This window comes from Talpa europaea (genome assembly GCF_964194135.1).
Source record: "Talpa europaea genome assembly, chromosome: X".
Classification (NCBI taxonomy): Eukaryota; Metazoa; Chordata; class Mammalia; order Eulipotyphla; family Talpidae; genus Talpa; species Talpa europaea.
Window position 1 is genome coordinate 91,322,957 of NC_140081.1, and position 16,326 is coordinate 91,339,282.

Genomic DNA, 16,326 nt, shown 5'->3' on the forward strand with positions numbered 1-16,326 from the left:
TTAGATACAGTGAAATTTTACCAGAAAAATATTTTATTACATTGAAACTATGTATATGTCTATGTGCATACATATGTAGTTGATTATATAGAGAGCTGTGTTTTTTCTTTTGTGAAGCTAATTGTAAAAATCTTAATTTTTAAAATTGGCGATTTTCTCAGTTTGGATAGCTAACCATTATTCCATTTTCATGAAATTGTCATACTATGTCAAAGTAAACATGCTATATTTGAATGTTTTTTCTTCAAATGCAAGATTAAAATCCTTCTGGAGCTATTTTTAGCACATACCTTTCTGCTTGCAGGTATTACTTAATGGTTCTTTTTGTCTTTTTTTTTTTTTTTTTGCAACCTTAGCTAAGAATTCTGTTCTATCCAACAGCTCCCAGCATCACTCCCTTAACAAGAGCTTAAAAGAGCAAAGACCCATATTTCAAGGCTGTTAGAAAATAATTGATTTCTTAGGGCATGATCCTAATGCACCTGATAATATTCCAGGCTGGCATAGATTTAGACTTTTCCTTTGTCTTGCTAAAACTTATTGTATAATGCAAAAGTCATTTTATTGACCCACCTGATCCAATTAATCTATGAATTATATTTTTAACCTTACCACCTCATTGTAACTGTGGAAAGTATTTCAGTTTGACATATTCCTCATCTTAACCTCTTGATATGAAAAAGCAGGATTTCTTAGCACTAGGTATTGCCATTAAATATATGAACCGGGAAGAACTGGCATGAGTAAGACTTAATCTAAATCAACCCTGAAAGAAAGAAACGTTGGACATGAGAAAGAAACGTTGCATTCGATATCACATAGTTTATGAGGCAGGTATAAACACACGTCCATCTGCACACACTTGGACATGGGGACCTAGTGCATCGCATCTGAAGAAACAGATGGAAAGTTTGAGAATCTCTTGCCTTGATCAAATAGCTCTGGACGCTCACTTTGCGGTGCCGTTTTTCAGTTATTTTCTCCTTTACTGTACACTGCAGAATAATCTAAGTTGAGGACAGTTACTCTCCAAGAGTAAAAAATGTCACTCATGTTCTCTCTGTTTTTGTTCCTTACTTAATCACTATTTCTTAAATGCCTACTATGTGCCAGGCACTATGATTGAGCCCTTAGTGTGTAACTGGCTTTCTTTTGTCTTACCTCCTTTTTGATAGCTACTCTGCCTTCTGTGTGTCTCTGGCCCCAAACCTTTGCTTTTTCTGCAACCAAGGAATCAACAAGTTCTACCAGGCAAACCACGGCTGATCTCAGGGCTTCTGCAAGGGCAGGCGACTCCTATTTTTGTGTAGAGAAATAAAGGCCTATTTTCTTAACGGAATGCTTCTCTGAACTGGGCCATCTATTTTTTTTTAAAGATTTATTTTATTTATACAAGAGCCAGGGTACAGGCCAGATTTGCGGGAGGGTGAGAGGACCCTCCAGAGACAGAGCGGGGAACAGAACAGGCAGACTGACAAAGTACACTGCTGAGGGGAGCAGCGGGCGAGACAGGAGAGGTCTGCTAGCCACGTGGGTTGCTCTGAGGCCAGCGGGGATCGAACCAGCACTGCAGAGGCTGCGGACAGCTTCACAGCGCTGCGCTCAACCACCTGCGCCACCAGGGAGGCCCTGGGCCATCTATTAATTTCATATGGAAAGGTAAGAGGAACCCTGAAAATGGGGGGAAAGAAACACCACCCACAAATTTAAATTTATGGTGGGAACTTTTCTAAAATACCCTTGACACGTTTTTGTTAACTGTCTGGAATTTAGGGTCACTTTTAATTGGATGGGGACATACATAGGCACTATTGTTTGGAATATGACTGCAAACTACAAACATTATTTTGCTACTCAGTGAAGGGTGACCCCGAGTTATGGCCCCTGGCCAGTCCATCATTATTATGGATGTCCAAACTCTGCATCTGTATTTCCTTGGAAGAACTTGACGATGGTTGACTTTGCATGACAGTCTGCCAAGCACTAATGAAAAGTTATGAAATGTTTCATAATGTCTCAAAACTTAGTTAGAAAGGAACTGCTTGAATTGCACTTGCTTCAAAATAACCAGTTGTCTAACCAATTAACAAGGTTTTTCGTTCAAAACCAAAAAAGATTCAGGTTCTGCATATATGCATCTCCCCAGCCACAAGCGCTGCTCATTCCCAAGATGGCAAGCACATGGTCCTGGATCCCTGTGCTGTAATGGTGTGTGGCAGTTTTCCCCTATTAAAATGCTGGAATTTGTTGCAGCATTTTTTGTCATAACAAAAACATTTGTCCATGTTCTTGAGAAAATGCAGTCAGGGCACAGGGAGGAGAGGCTGTGCATGAATACTAAGTGGTTGGTTTTTTTTTTGTTAACACTCTGACTTTTTAAAAAATAAATAAAGATATGTTTGGAAAAAATAGAAACATACAGCATTGAGTCTTTTTGAGATGGCCTGGCTCTAAATAATGTCTACATCCTCCTGTGAAGGTGGCAGTATTCTGGGCCGACACAGCCATCTGTGTGATGCTCCGGGCCCAGCCTCCTCTGTTGTAAACTTGTTTACTTATTTGCCTTCTCCTCCTGCCTGCTACATGTTAATATGCAGGCTGAAACTTGGGTGGAAGTGGTGCAGATATTTAGGTCATTTAACTGCAGTAGTAAAATACAAATTAACAGGAAAATAGCTGACATCATTAGTATAAAACATTAACATCTGCAGGTTACACATGCCAGATGCATAATATCTGTTAATTATGGTTGTAATAGGAGACCACTGGGAGTGTGAATCAGAATTTATGTGAAGATTTTGCTACTTTCAGAAATACAGGACTCTCCTTGTACTATTTAACTTATAAAAAGTGAAGGAAAATTCTGTATGGTGGTAGGGATAAAGGTGAAGCAAACTTTTTTTTCAGAATGAATCCACTCAGTTCTTTCTTATTTCTTTTTCTCCCCAATGACATTCGATTAAATTTAATATTGTAAGGGGAGAAATCCAAAGTTCAAGTCCCTTGTTTAAAAAACACAGGGATCATTTGGTTAAAATAATTTACTTCTATGCTCGCTTGTGTAAGTTTTCACCATTACACATGGCATAATGATTCTTACCCCTTCCTACAGTTTTTGATGAGCCTCAACACTTCACATATCTTTATTTAATTTATACTCCAGTTGTCATTTCATTTCAGTTTATGCTGTATTGAAATCTCTCTCAGAGGGCACAGATGAGGCTGATATATATTATAATAACTGTGTCCATTGGAAATATGTGTAGTCTGAGATGAGGGACTCACTGATTTAATAAGTTTAAAGGATAAGAAAAAATATACAGTAGAGGTTTTATAGGTGAAACTTGGGCGTTTGAGGGATATAAAAATCATTGCCATTACAAGTGACTGATGGCTTTCCCTGGATTTCACAGAAACAACTAGTTTTTCCCTGAGTCTCATCCTTGACAAAAGGAGATGGTGGATAACACTTAGAATCTTCCTTTGTGCTGATTTTTCCATGCGGTTGGTGATACATAACCAGAATCTCCAAATGCCCTTTAAACAGGCCTGGTACTGATTATCAGCTTTTCTCTATCTAGCAGATTTGCATTATTTGTCATGATTTCGGCATTACCTCTTCGAAGGTTACCCGTACTTAGAACAATTGATTGGATTCAAGTAAGACTTGTACCCTGGAGGACATTTCCCTGAATAATTTAATGGATACATGGAGGGAATGCATTGAAAAGAGAAAATACTGAAGGGGCTGCAAATAATGTATATAAACTATGAAAAATGGCCACATAAATGAACAAGGATTAGGAAAATGGGAAGCCAAAGACAAGTCACTATATAAATGTAAGTAAGACCTGAAAACCTGCACGATATAGTTATGAAGTCAGAGTGTGACATTCTAGAGGCAAGTTCATTTTTGCCCACAGACAAGCCATGTAACGTTAACGTCATTCTAATTTTTATTTTAAAATCCAGCCGCTGGGGTAGTAAAATATTACAGTGAGTCAATTCAGGGTGAACAATGGAGACAAAGCACAGCAGAGTAGAGAGCAGGCAAAGGAAAACTGAGGTAAATATCGAGGTAGATGCTAGGATGACAAAGCTGTGGGGGAAAACGAGGAAGGCATGAGCAACGCAGGCGCGCAATTCCTAGCAGACTGCTCCGAGAAAGTGACACTGGAAGCAAAGACTTGAGGAAGGAGCTCAAGAAGCTGCTGTCTCGGAGAATATCTCAGGCCTGAGGAATTCAAAGTCATGTTGTTCTAGGGCGATCTGAAGGAAAGCAAGAGGGGCAGGATGGCTGAAGTGGAGAGAGGGAGGGAGAGACTGATAGGACCTGCAGAGGGACTAGGAGGGAGATGGCCTCCGGCGTGTGAAACATCACAGTGACTTGCACTTTAGCCGAGCGGCAGGGAGCAATGGGAGGACTTTAAACCCTGGAGGGACAGGATGTGACTTACGTGGAAACAGCGTCACTGGCGGCTGTGATGAGGCTAGATTGAAGGGGGTCAGGGGAGGAGCGGGGAGACCAGGGAGAGGGGCGTTGGCTGCATCGCGGCTGAGAGAGGCAGAGGCTCGGACCACGATGGTCAGATTCTGCGCTTGCTCCCAGCCGAAAGGCCGAGAAGCGATCGATGGTCAGGTTCTGAATATGCTTGGAAGGCAGAAGTGACAGGAGCTGGTGACACAAGCCCTGAGAGTTCTCAGGCGCGGCTCTAACACTTGGGGCCTGGGCGCCCAGCAGGATCGGTGTAACGCAGGAATGAAGACGGCAGCTTCTTTAGCCAGACAACCTGCGTTTGTAACTTTGCTCGGCAGTTTCTCTGTGAACCTTGGGACACATTGCTTCATCCCGCGGTACCTCATTTTCCTCATTTGTTAAATGGGGCTAATCATACCTACCTGGTAAAGTTTAGTTGTGAGAAGGATCCAGTGAGTTAAGATATATACAACACCAGACACACTGTTACGGTTTTGTTTGTTTCTCTTGTTACTGAAGCAAAGAAGCCTGTACAATGGACAGATGTGGTAGAACACACGCCACAGGGAACATTTTATTAGGAACCATGCTGCTCCCCTCCCCTCCCCTCCCCTCTAGAACTCCCAGTAACTATGAGAATTCAAGCCCCTGTAATGACGTCCATTTGCTTACAATAGCTAGCCTGGTTTTCTCTCCTTCTCTGAACCCTGACATGGAGATGTTTCGTTTTAGATGTCTACTAAACATCCAAGGAAGAAGTTGAGGATGGAGTTGAATATACGTATCTTGAGTTTAGCGTGAAGAAACGCTGGAGATTTAATCTGGGAGTTGTCTGTGTGTTAGTGTAGGGTAAGGGAAAATGTCTGGCTTTTCTGCCCTCCCGCCACCAGGAGAGATGGTGGATCCTGGCGGTCCTGAACGCATGCCTGATGGCGGGCACCTGGAGTAGGGTGTGGGCAGAGGTAGATGGGATTCACCTGGGCTGAGACTGGGCTTTTAAGGGCGGCATCACGGGGACGCCAGGAGAAGCCGAAACAGAAGCCAAGAGAGAAGTAGCAGAAGCCGAGAGAGAAGGCCGGAGGGCCCAGATAGAGTGAAGGCTTGCTGGGGGCTGGGAGAACTGCCAGCCTCCCGCCCCCCTAGCACCCCTGCCTGCCGTGTGCCTGGTAAATCTAGATAGAAGACCTGCAAAAACCATTGAGGACTCTGACTCCTCCTTGACCCGGTCTGCTGGATCAGAAAACCTGCACCATGCCCATCCCTGCCCCTACAGTAAGTGGACTTAAAGTTACAGAATGATGCGATGGCCAAGGGAGTTGAGATTAGGCAGAGAACAGTTTAAGGATAGAGTCCTTAGGTTTTCTATCATTTAGAGGTAACATTCCACGTGAATGAAAAAATGCTTCACAATAAAGGAATAATTAACTTTTCAGCTGCAGGGAAATGTAGATAAGGCTGAGAATTGACTATTGAATTTAGCTTTGTGCAAATTATTGGTGAGTTTATCAAAAGAAATCTGAGGGAGTGGATGTGGGATGGCAAGTAGGAAAAATCGCGATTGGTTAGAAATAGATACAATGGCCTGGAAGCAGAAAGTCTTGCAGAAGTGACGGGGATTGACCCAGGGTCACTAGGTGACGCTGCACATGATGCGTCGTGGGTTGTACAGGCTTGTGACTCAAGGGTCAAAGCTGCAAGGATTGGGGCGGGTGGAAGGAAGAATGGTAGGGACGCAGCGATGAGGTGGCAGAGATCCGCCTTGCCTGTCAGCCTAATAGTGTGGTGTGAAGGACAAATTCGACACAACTTGAGGGAAAGAAACTGCAGCCTCAGAGGGATTTCTGATTTCCCTGGGAACAAAAACTGAAGGTGAACATTCGGTGGCTATTACTATCATTGGTCTATAAACAAGTAGCGAGATAAGAATTTCTAAATGTATACAATTATATATATATAATATATAAGAAGTTCATATGTAAAAATCAGTATTCCAGTTCAGTGAAGTAATATGGATTATTTATGAAATGGTACTGACAGAATTAGTCTTTAGGAAGAAAATAAAAATGTACTCCTATCCTGTACCAAATACAAAAGAGAAGACTCGATCCAAGTGGATTTAGACCTTACTGTTAAATATTAAAATGATAGAAACTGCAAGAATATTTAGGGGTTATTAGTTATTAGTATAATCTAGAGATAAAGAAAACCTTAAATAAGATTATAACTCAAAAGCTATGAGTGAAAAAGTGGACATATTTGTTATGCAAATGTTATGGAAAATTGTATTTAAAGCAAGTTGACAATAAACTGGCACAACAGAACTGCCACACAGAGTTCAGAAACAGCAGTTACAGCTGTAATATATAAAGAGGTCTTAAAAAAGAGAGAATCCAGCAGAAAAATGGGGCAACGAAATAAATACGTAGTTTACCAAAGAGGAGCACCAAATGGCTGAAAATGAATTCAACAGCGTTCAAGCTCATTAGTCAACAAAATGCAAATAAAGTAACAGTGAAATATCTCCACTATCAGACTGGCAAAAATGTAAACACTAGCACGTACTGATTGTGGACCCTAGCGATAAGCGAACCCTCAGACATTGTTATTAAACTGTGGACTGTTACGCTCTTTTCAGAAAGAAATTCATATTCATTTTAAAATGATTAAATTATATGATCTTTGACTTAATTCTACCCCTGGCGCATCTACCCCAGTTTATATGGATGCGTATATATGTGTCTGTTTAGAAAACAAAGTGAATCCCCTGCAATAAATCAATGCTCAAGTAAATTGCATGTCATCCACACTGGAGCATTATGATGCCATCAAAAAGAACAAGTTAGAGCAGGACTTAGTGATAAATTGGGGAGATTCCATGATTTATTTTGAAAAGAGACCATTAAAAAGCATATAAAATCACGTTTTATAAAATGGGGATTTAAAACTCTTCTCTGTATGATTATGCAAAGATGAAATTACAAATGATTACATGGACCTGGAGAAAATTACAGGATGACATGCATGTGCTGGCTTTCAGCCCAGGTTGCTAGTGGTGGAAGAGAACATGGAGCCAAACAAAGCAGTAAAAGAAAATGATACTGGATGGAAAGCATGAAGCAGCAAGACACCAGAGAATGTATTAATAAAAGAAGAAAAGGAATCGTAAATGGGACATGTATCCTTGACTATACATTTCCTGGCATAACATTTGCAAAGGCATCCTGAGCATAAATTGCATTATAGTCATTAACGGCCAATGACTTATTTTTTCCAATATCACAAGATGTTCTCCTTTTAAGAGAAGAATCCTCATAAAGTCTTTTCTGGCCACAGGTGGCAGAATTCTGTCCCTTTCTCCAGTCAATGATTTTATCTTTCCTGCTAAAGGTTATTTAGGATCTTGTCTTAAATCCCTTCAGAGGAAAAGAGAATTGTCAAACATAGAGACATTTCTGGTTTGCCTCACCTAATAGGAAATTTATATACTATTTAGTGTCACTGATGACAGATGCCATGTTTGAACTTTTCAGCCTCTGACATGAATCATAGTTTTTCCCTCTTGAATTATATAGAAAAATTACACTGTTGCAGGGATCAAGCCTGGTTATTTTGCTTTCAAAGACATTGGGATGTGTTTTCCTCTGTGTGTAATTTTCACCATGTGCATATATTTCACCATTCCTTACCAAGAAGTGTTAAGTATTATTCATCTGTTGTAACTGTTTTCAAGTTTCTTTCCCTTAGTTTACAGTATAATCTCTGAAACCTCCTTTTGCTAATTTAATATCCACATTACTATTTTACAACCCTGATGTACTCCAGGAAACATACACACGTATGTATGCACACACATTTACAATTTTGCTTTCCTTGTTTTTTTCTTTACTAAAATCACAGTGTTGCCATTTTATAAAATATTTAGTTTGAGCATTCATTAATCTGGTAAAATACTTTTACATAATCCTTGACCTTTGAGCTATTCATGAGACATCTTTTTTTCCCATTTCAGAATCTTGTATTGTTGTTCTTGCCTTTAAGAGTCTTCTATAGAGCCAAGTCAATTCACATTATTTTTTTTTTTAAGATTTTTTTTTTTTAAGATTTATTTATTTATACAAGCACTGGGTACAGTCAGAAGCGCGGGAGGGTGAGAGAATTCACCAGAGCCAGAGTGGGGAGCAGAGCAGGCAGAAGGACCGAGGCACACTGCTGAGGGGAGCAGCGGGCGGCAGGAGAGGTCTGCACGCCATGCGGGACCCTCCTCTGGTGGCCGGGGAGCAGCCGGGGATCGAACCGCGGGCAGCCTCGCAACCCAGCGCTCAACCGCTGTGCCACCGGGGAGGCCCTCAATTCACATTATTTTTGGTCAATCCTATTGAGGTATCATTTATAGACTTGGGTAACCATCACCATAATCCAGACACACAATACCATCTTCAAATCAATCAATTAGCAAGGGAAAGCTATGAATGGCATACCATTTCAAGAAAGAAGTAAAACTATCATTATTTGCACATTACGTGATAATATGCATGCAAAATCCAAAAACTCCAATAGAAATTCTATTAGAAATAGCAAACAAATGCAGTCAATTGGCAGGATACAAAATTAAAAGAAAAATCAACAACATTGCAACATAGGGAGAAAGTGGAAAACCAAATAATAATATCCAGTTAGAGAAAACTTAAGTCCACAAATACTCTGTTAAATGAGTGTCCTTGAGTAAATTTACAGGTATTTGCAGGATGGCAATTGAATCTATATTCCAGAATTATCATACAATTCTGACATTTAAAATACAGCCACACATTACCTTCTGGCTTGAAGTGAACAATTGCAATGGGGACCATTTGAAAGCTATTTATGAGAACTCTGAGTTCCTTATGCAATCATTTTTCTATAACCAGACTCCCAGAAAAAGTGAGATACTTTCTATAAAGGCACCTTGGTCATGATTTTTAACATACTGATTTTCTTTCATATGGAAAGTTTGCTAGATAGCCACTTTCCTTTCTACTATGTCTCTTTCTCACAAAGGAGCCCATCATCATTTGCATATATGGTAACTGTGTGAATGAATGGATTGAGAATATATGAATAATATATTTAAGGCTCTGAGTACACTTCTGGATATACTTCAATTTCAATGGTACAAAAATATTTGTCTTCATGCATACATGGCTAATTGTGTACACCAGTCATTAGATACAGTGAGGTATTAGATTAAGAACATGAGTCTCCTATTCTTTCCATATTCCTTCAATCAAATATATAAGTGGCTTCTCTGTTAAGATGGGTGAAAAAGAAATCCAGCAACTCCTAGGTGATTCTTTGCAAGTCACTCACCACCAGCCCCAGTAACTACTTCTCTGCTTTCTCTCAATTTCTCTCAATTTAATTCTTATGAAAAAGAATTTCATAGGAATGGTATCATAGAGTACTCTCTTTTTTCTGGTTTACTTTATTCATGCATTTTTTTTTTTTGAAATTCAGTTTGTTGCAGGTATCAGCGGTTCTTTTCTTTTTGTATTTGAGTAGTGTGCAGTTGCATGGAATCACCACAATCGACTCATGTACTGATAGGCGAACATTTCATTTGTTCCCACTCTTAGGTTATTTTGAATAAAACTGCTGTGGGCATTCATGTCTTTGGACATATATGTTCGTTTCTCTTGGAGAAATATCTAAGGGTGAAATTATTGACCTATATGTATGGTATGTTTATTTCTATATGAAACTGTCAAACTGTTTCCCATTACCACACTATGTAAGAATGCCAGTTGCTCCACATTCTCATCAACATTTAGAATTGTCAGTCTTTTCAAATTTGAGCTATTAGAGCAAGTATGTAGAAGTATCTCATTGTCTTTCTCTCATGGCTAGGGATGTTGAATATCTTTTTATGTACTTATTGATCAGCCTTATATCTCCTTTTTGAGGTAGCCATGCAAATAGTTTGCCTATTTTTTAATGGGTTGTTTGTTTTAGTGAACTATAGAGGTTTTTTATGTATGGTAGATACTAATTCTTTTTCAGAAAGATGCATTGCAGCTATTTTCTCCCAGTGTGTGGTTTGCCTTTTCACTTTTTTTTTTAAATAAATTTTATTTTTAAATTCTCCATACAATTGCAACCCCCTTATTTTGACCCCAATCCCTCCCCTCCCCATCCCCACTCCCCATAGAGTGTCTCTGGTTCATAGTTGTTTGTTGATTTTCACTTTCTTATAGTTATTCATTTTCCTGGTCCCTTATTTCAGTTTTCTAGATTCCTGCTATGAGTGAGACCATCCGGTATTTTTCTTTTTCTTTCTGGCTTATTTCGCTGAGCATGATCCCTTCCAGCGCCATCCATGTTGCTGCAAATTGCATGTGTTTATCTTTTTTGAATGCTGAGTGCCTTTTCACTCTTAACAGAGTCTTTCCAATACCAGAAGACTGCAATGTTGATAAAGTCCAATCTGTCCATTTCCCCACTTTGATCTGTGCTTTTTATGTTCTAAGAAAGATGCTTAGCCAAGGTTGTGAAGATCCTCTTTAAAGAATTCTTTAAGAAACTTTTATTTTGACTTCTACTTTTAGTTATATCACAGATGTCTATTATTTGTGCATATATTTTTGTGGAATTACCTTGACACCCTTGTCAAAAATTCATATGTGTTTACTTCTGGAATCTCTAGTCTGCTTTGTTGCCTTAGTATCTCTGTCTTTCATTGATATCATACTATGTTGATTAACGATACTTTAGAGTACGTCTTGAAATCAGATAGTGTAAGTCTTCCGAATTAGTTCTATTTCAAAATTAGTTTGGCTATTTTGGTGCTTTATGGCTCAGTACGAATTGCAGAATTGGCTTATTGATTAATGAAATATTTTTTGCATTTTGAATGAGATTATATTGAGAGACAACTTCAGAGTCAATTTGTATCTTAACATTGAAATCTTCTGATCCGTGGCTATGGTGTATCTTTATTTGTTTAAAAAAAATCTCTCATCAATGTTTGATAGTTTTCATGATACCATTATCAAATATATTTTGTTGTATTTTCTGTTTTTTGTTGTCACTGCAAATGTTAGTTCATACATTTTGTTTTCCATCTGTACCTTCTTTGTATAAAGAAATAGTTAATTTTTTCTATTAACTTTGCAAACCTAAGTTTTGCTGTATTTCCTTACATTTCTGGTAGTTATTTTGTAGATTCCTTATAATCTTCTACATAGGAAGTAATAGTATCTATGAGTAAAACCAGTTTTACTTCATCCTTTCCAATCACCATGCCTTGTATTTACTTTTCTTTCCTTATTTCACTGCATAGAACCTCTAGTACAATTTGAAAATTTTCTGGAGGACTTTTTTAGTGATGTTGGTTAATTCAGCCCTGTTGAAACATGTAGGAACTTAGCTATGGAGTCCTGCTATGGATAACCTCTCAATTAGTAAGTTGATGGTTTACCTCACCAATAATCAGAAATTAAAACAACTAGTTATTGTTTTACATCTATGAGATTTGCAAAAACCAAATAATATCAATGTTGGTAAGGATATGAGCAAAACGATGTCTCATTAACTGTCGGTAAACTGTGGTATCACCATTCTGGAGAAAAATCTGGCTTTCATTGTGAAATTAATCAACATTTGTCCCCATTAGCTATATGTCTTCTGGGTATTTCCTTCAGAGGAACTTATCCAATTACAAATTTGTACATGGCTGCGGGGAGTTGTAGACTAGATGTCATCACTGGGGGAGAAAGTATACATAATGGAGTGGGTGTGCAGCTTAAAATGCTCTGCAGTATTTAGAAGTAAGGAAGTAGGTTTACACATGGTGGCATGGATAAATCCTGACAATTTATCATTGAGTGAAATAAAAAGAAATAAAAGGCATTCTATAGTATAAAGCAATGTATGCAAATTAAAGGTAACACACGCCCCACAATATTAGACCTTTAGGAAGGATGCATACATATCTGAGAGGAAAGGCAGTAGGTATCAGGGATAAGTAGGCATGCTAGAGGAAAAATAAAAATAAAATAACACAGGGGCCTGGAACTTACCAGATTGATGAAAGTATTCTGTGAACTGAGGAATATAGTTAGTTCTCATCTTTAGTCCTGAGTTTAAAGCAATGTAAAGAAAAACTTCAATTCTTGTGAAATATCAAATGGAAAATAGGCTGTACATCAGGTTGATTTTTATTTTTTTAAAGCTTTCTACAGATGCATCTAAAAATTGCTGTGAGGAAAACCACAAATACGTCAACAGTGGTTATCATGAGAAGAAAAAATGTCTTTCAGTTTTTAGTTTTGCCATTATACCTTTCTCAGTTTTCCAAATTCTTCATCATAAGAACGTATAACTTTGATAATGAAGAGTATTGTTATTTTGCAAAACCATATAAATAGGAAAATTATACTTAATGAATATATATGCAAATTTGCACAATTACCATTTTTCCGTTGAGGTAAATAACACCTCTGTTCCGGGTCACAGAACAGCAATACTCAGAAACACAGTTTGAGAGCATACCTGCCCTCCACCTGGTTGAGTTAACTGCTCTGTTATTGACAGCAGTTTCTTTGCTTCCTGAGAAAGCGCTGCTTCCCCACCAGTGCTTTGTGCTTTGAGGATGGCCATTGCTCTGATGGGTGTGGGCTCTTTTTTCAGACCTAGACTATCATGGTAATATTTACAAACAGCCCAAGTTAAAGTAATATGTTCTAAAGTGGAGTAAAGCTAAATTACTAAGGTCAAAAACCATTAAGAAATAATTGAAAATATAAGCGCGCTAAGAGGAGAAGCTGAAACCCAAATAATGGACGGTGGCAAGCATGAGAAAATGCTGCTAGTGTTACAGAAGGAGCAGGAGTAGCCTCCAGAGTAGCAGAATAACACCACGTAGAGAAGAAGAAAAACACCATCAAACACTAATAGCGGCAGTGACATGGGAGTGATAAGAAAATGTGGTCTTAATTGCATGAAAGGGTTCACTGAGGGAAGGTTGGAGAACAGCAGCCTGACCTTTCAGGGCTGGCACAGTTCTCCAGCTCCCCACTTTGCCAGGGTTTATCTGGACAGTGTGTGGCAATTTCCTGGTAGTAACTGAGGGAGCCATGGTGGTCTCTGCATTTCCCTAAAAGCCTACACAAGAGAATTATGAATAATTCAATGAACAATTATCACTATTTTTGAACTAAAATTTTAAATATTAAAGGGACTGTTTTATAACTGGTATGGATGTCTTTAGGTTTTCTAGCATTTGAACCCGGTGTGTTCTCACCTCTGTAAGTCTAACACGAACTGCATGTTCATCAATTCTAAATGAAAAAGCTCCTGGGCCTCCCTGGTGGCCTAGGGGTTGAGTCTCAGTGCTATCACACGATGGATTGAGTTCGATCCCCGGCTAGAGAGGTGACACACATGGTGCAGCAGACCTCTCCTGTCACACCTGCTGCTCCCCTCAGCAGTGTGTTTCAGTCAGTCTGCCTGCACTGCTCCTCACTCTGTCTCTGGTGAGTCCTCACACCTCCTGCACCTCTGACCTGCCCCCCAGTTCTTCTATGCAAAAATAAATAAATCTTTAAACTAAGACAAAAACAGCTCCTGTGCAGTTGAAGAGCCTCCGTTTGGGCAGTTTGGAACTATTGAATTCCTTTGCTAGCAGGCCCTTCCCTGCCTACTTATTGCCTCTTTTCTTTTTTTCTGAGAGTGGGATCCTGGACCATGACTGTATCAGTCATGAAAATCCTCCACTTTCATGGCAAGAAAAGGAGGGTTGATCTAAATTTCTAAAACTCAAAGGCACTGATTGGTTTCTTGTAAGGGCAGGCGGAGACACTGTGCCTTGTTCAAAGGTCTAGGGAACTTGGATTCTTTTCACTTCAGTAACCGAACTGACTTTCGCTTGCATTTTGAAAGCAAAGCACAAGACTGGCTCTGCACAGAGATGTTTGTGAAGACAGGCAGCAATCCGTTTAGCCCCCAACGAGGCTGGCAAAGTGAACGGGGCAACGCTGCAGTTAAAGAACAGGGAAGGAATTTGAGGGTGTGCGGGATGTGAAGAGCTTGGGAGGGGGGAGATTGGAGACTTTGCAGTTCCAGGTCCACGGAGGCACTGGACAGTCCAGGTGACATGAGTTAAGGGGCAGCAATCAGCAGATGCTTGTTTTTGGTGGAACTAGCAACACAGAGAATATCATTAGGAATGTAACACAGTCAACTTTCCAAGGTCCCAGAAATGCAGGTGGAGTCAGTGAACAGTTAGTCATAGGAAGGGGTGGAGGGAAGAGTGGACAAACAGTGGTTAGAGTATAATTCTACTTATCCCTAATTTTTAGTCTAGGGAAGTGTTTTCATTGCAAAATGGAGGTTATAAGGGCATCTTGACTCTTCCTTGCCTTCTTCCTCACCTAATCATGAAGCTGTTGAGACTAAGAGGGGCCTATGACCAGCTCCCTTCAAAGCTAGAGGCCTTGGCACCATGCCCCTGTTGTCTATCTCCTGTTTTTATTTAGCCGTGGCTGTAGCCTTGATTAGCTGTACTCTACACGGCTAATCTACCAATCTTTCTCTTCTACCAAGATTGGAAACTCAGGTGTGAGCTGATGGCTTTAAATCACAGATCCCAAAGACCCTAGTAACCTCTCTGGCACTGAAAGGGAAGATATAAACTTGCCTTATGACACTGAAAAAGAGGAGACGATGTAGAACAGTTCCTTCTTTAACTTGTGCATCTGTGGATTCATTCAGCAAACATTTATTGAACATGTACTATGTGTCAGACACCACACTAACAGCCAGGACTCAAATAATGAACAAGTTAGAAACAAAATACAGACATGAAAGTAGATCATAAGCCTTTGACTAGAATTCTGGAATATATCAAGCGTGAACTTTTCTGATTTATCATCTTCATTGTGCTCAGATACATATTGCCACATTGTAGCTCTGCCATTAAGGTCCAGGACAAGGAAATTAATTGTAAGAGGTTTTGTTTGCCTTGTTGGGTTATCCTGACTTTCAGTTACTGGTGAAATGACTCATGTACCTTTAATTCATTTAATAAATATTTATTATGTATTCGCTATGTGATAGGGACTATCCCAAATTCATTCAATTCCTGCAACAAGTGTTTACTGAGTGTCTACTACTCTGTTCAGCACTGGAATAGCTGTGCACCCATTTCTCCAACACATATGTCTGGAAGAATTACGGTGTGTCAACCATTGTTCATAATGCAGTTGACCACGCAGGCCAAAAAACACTGCCATAATGGATTTTAAATTCTAGATAGGAAAATAGAAAGAAATTAAGCCATGAAACAAATGCATGTATGATTTCTACTTACGATAGCTACAAAGGAACCACAGCAGTGTGATACATAAGGTGAGAGGCAGAGGTAATTGCATAGTGAGGCTCGAAGATATGAAGATTCCAGTCATGTGAGAGGCTGGAAAAGAGTGTGGGAATAGAATGTGTGTAGGCCCTGAAGCATGACAGAAATCAGCATGATGGAGGGATTGAAATGAAATACAGAAGTTGAGAGTGGAGGTGATGAAAGGAAGTAGACACTCCTTAGCTAATATTAGAGCAAAGAGGTTTGTAGACATGGTTTTGCAAAGTTAGGTCCTTACCAACAGCACTCTCACCCGCCTGTTTTTGGTCTTTGTAGTAGGAGGTGAAGGCAGTGGGGCAGAGGAGTTAGGAGAATGTGCACTGAACCTGGCAGCCTGGGTTTAAATTTTGACCATCACTTTGTGAACCCTTTGACGTTAGGCAAGTTACTTCCACGCTCAGGGCCTCATCGCGCTTTCCTGGCAGAGTTGCCATGAGGATCAAATGAGTCAGTGTAT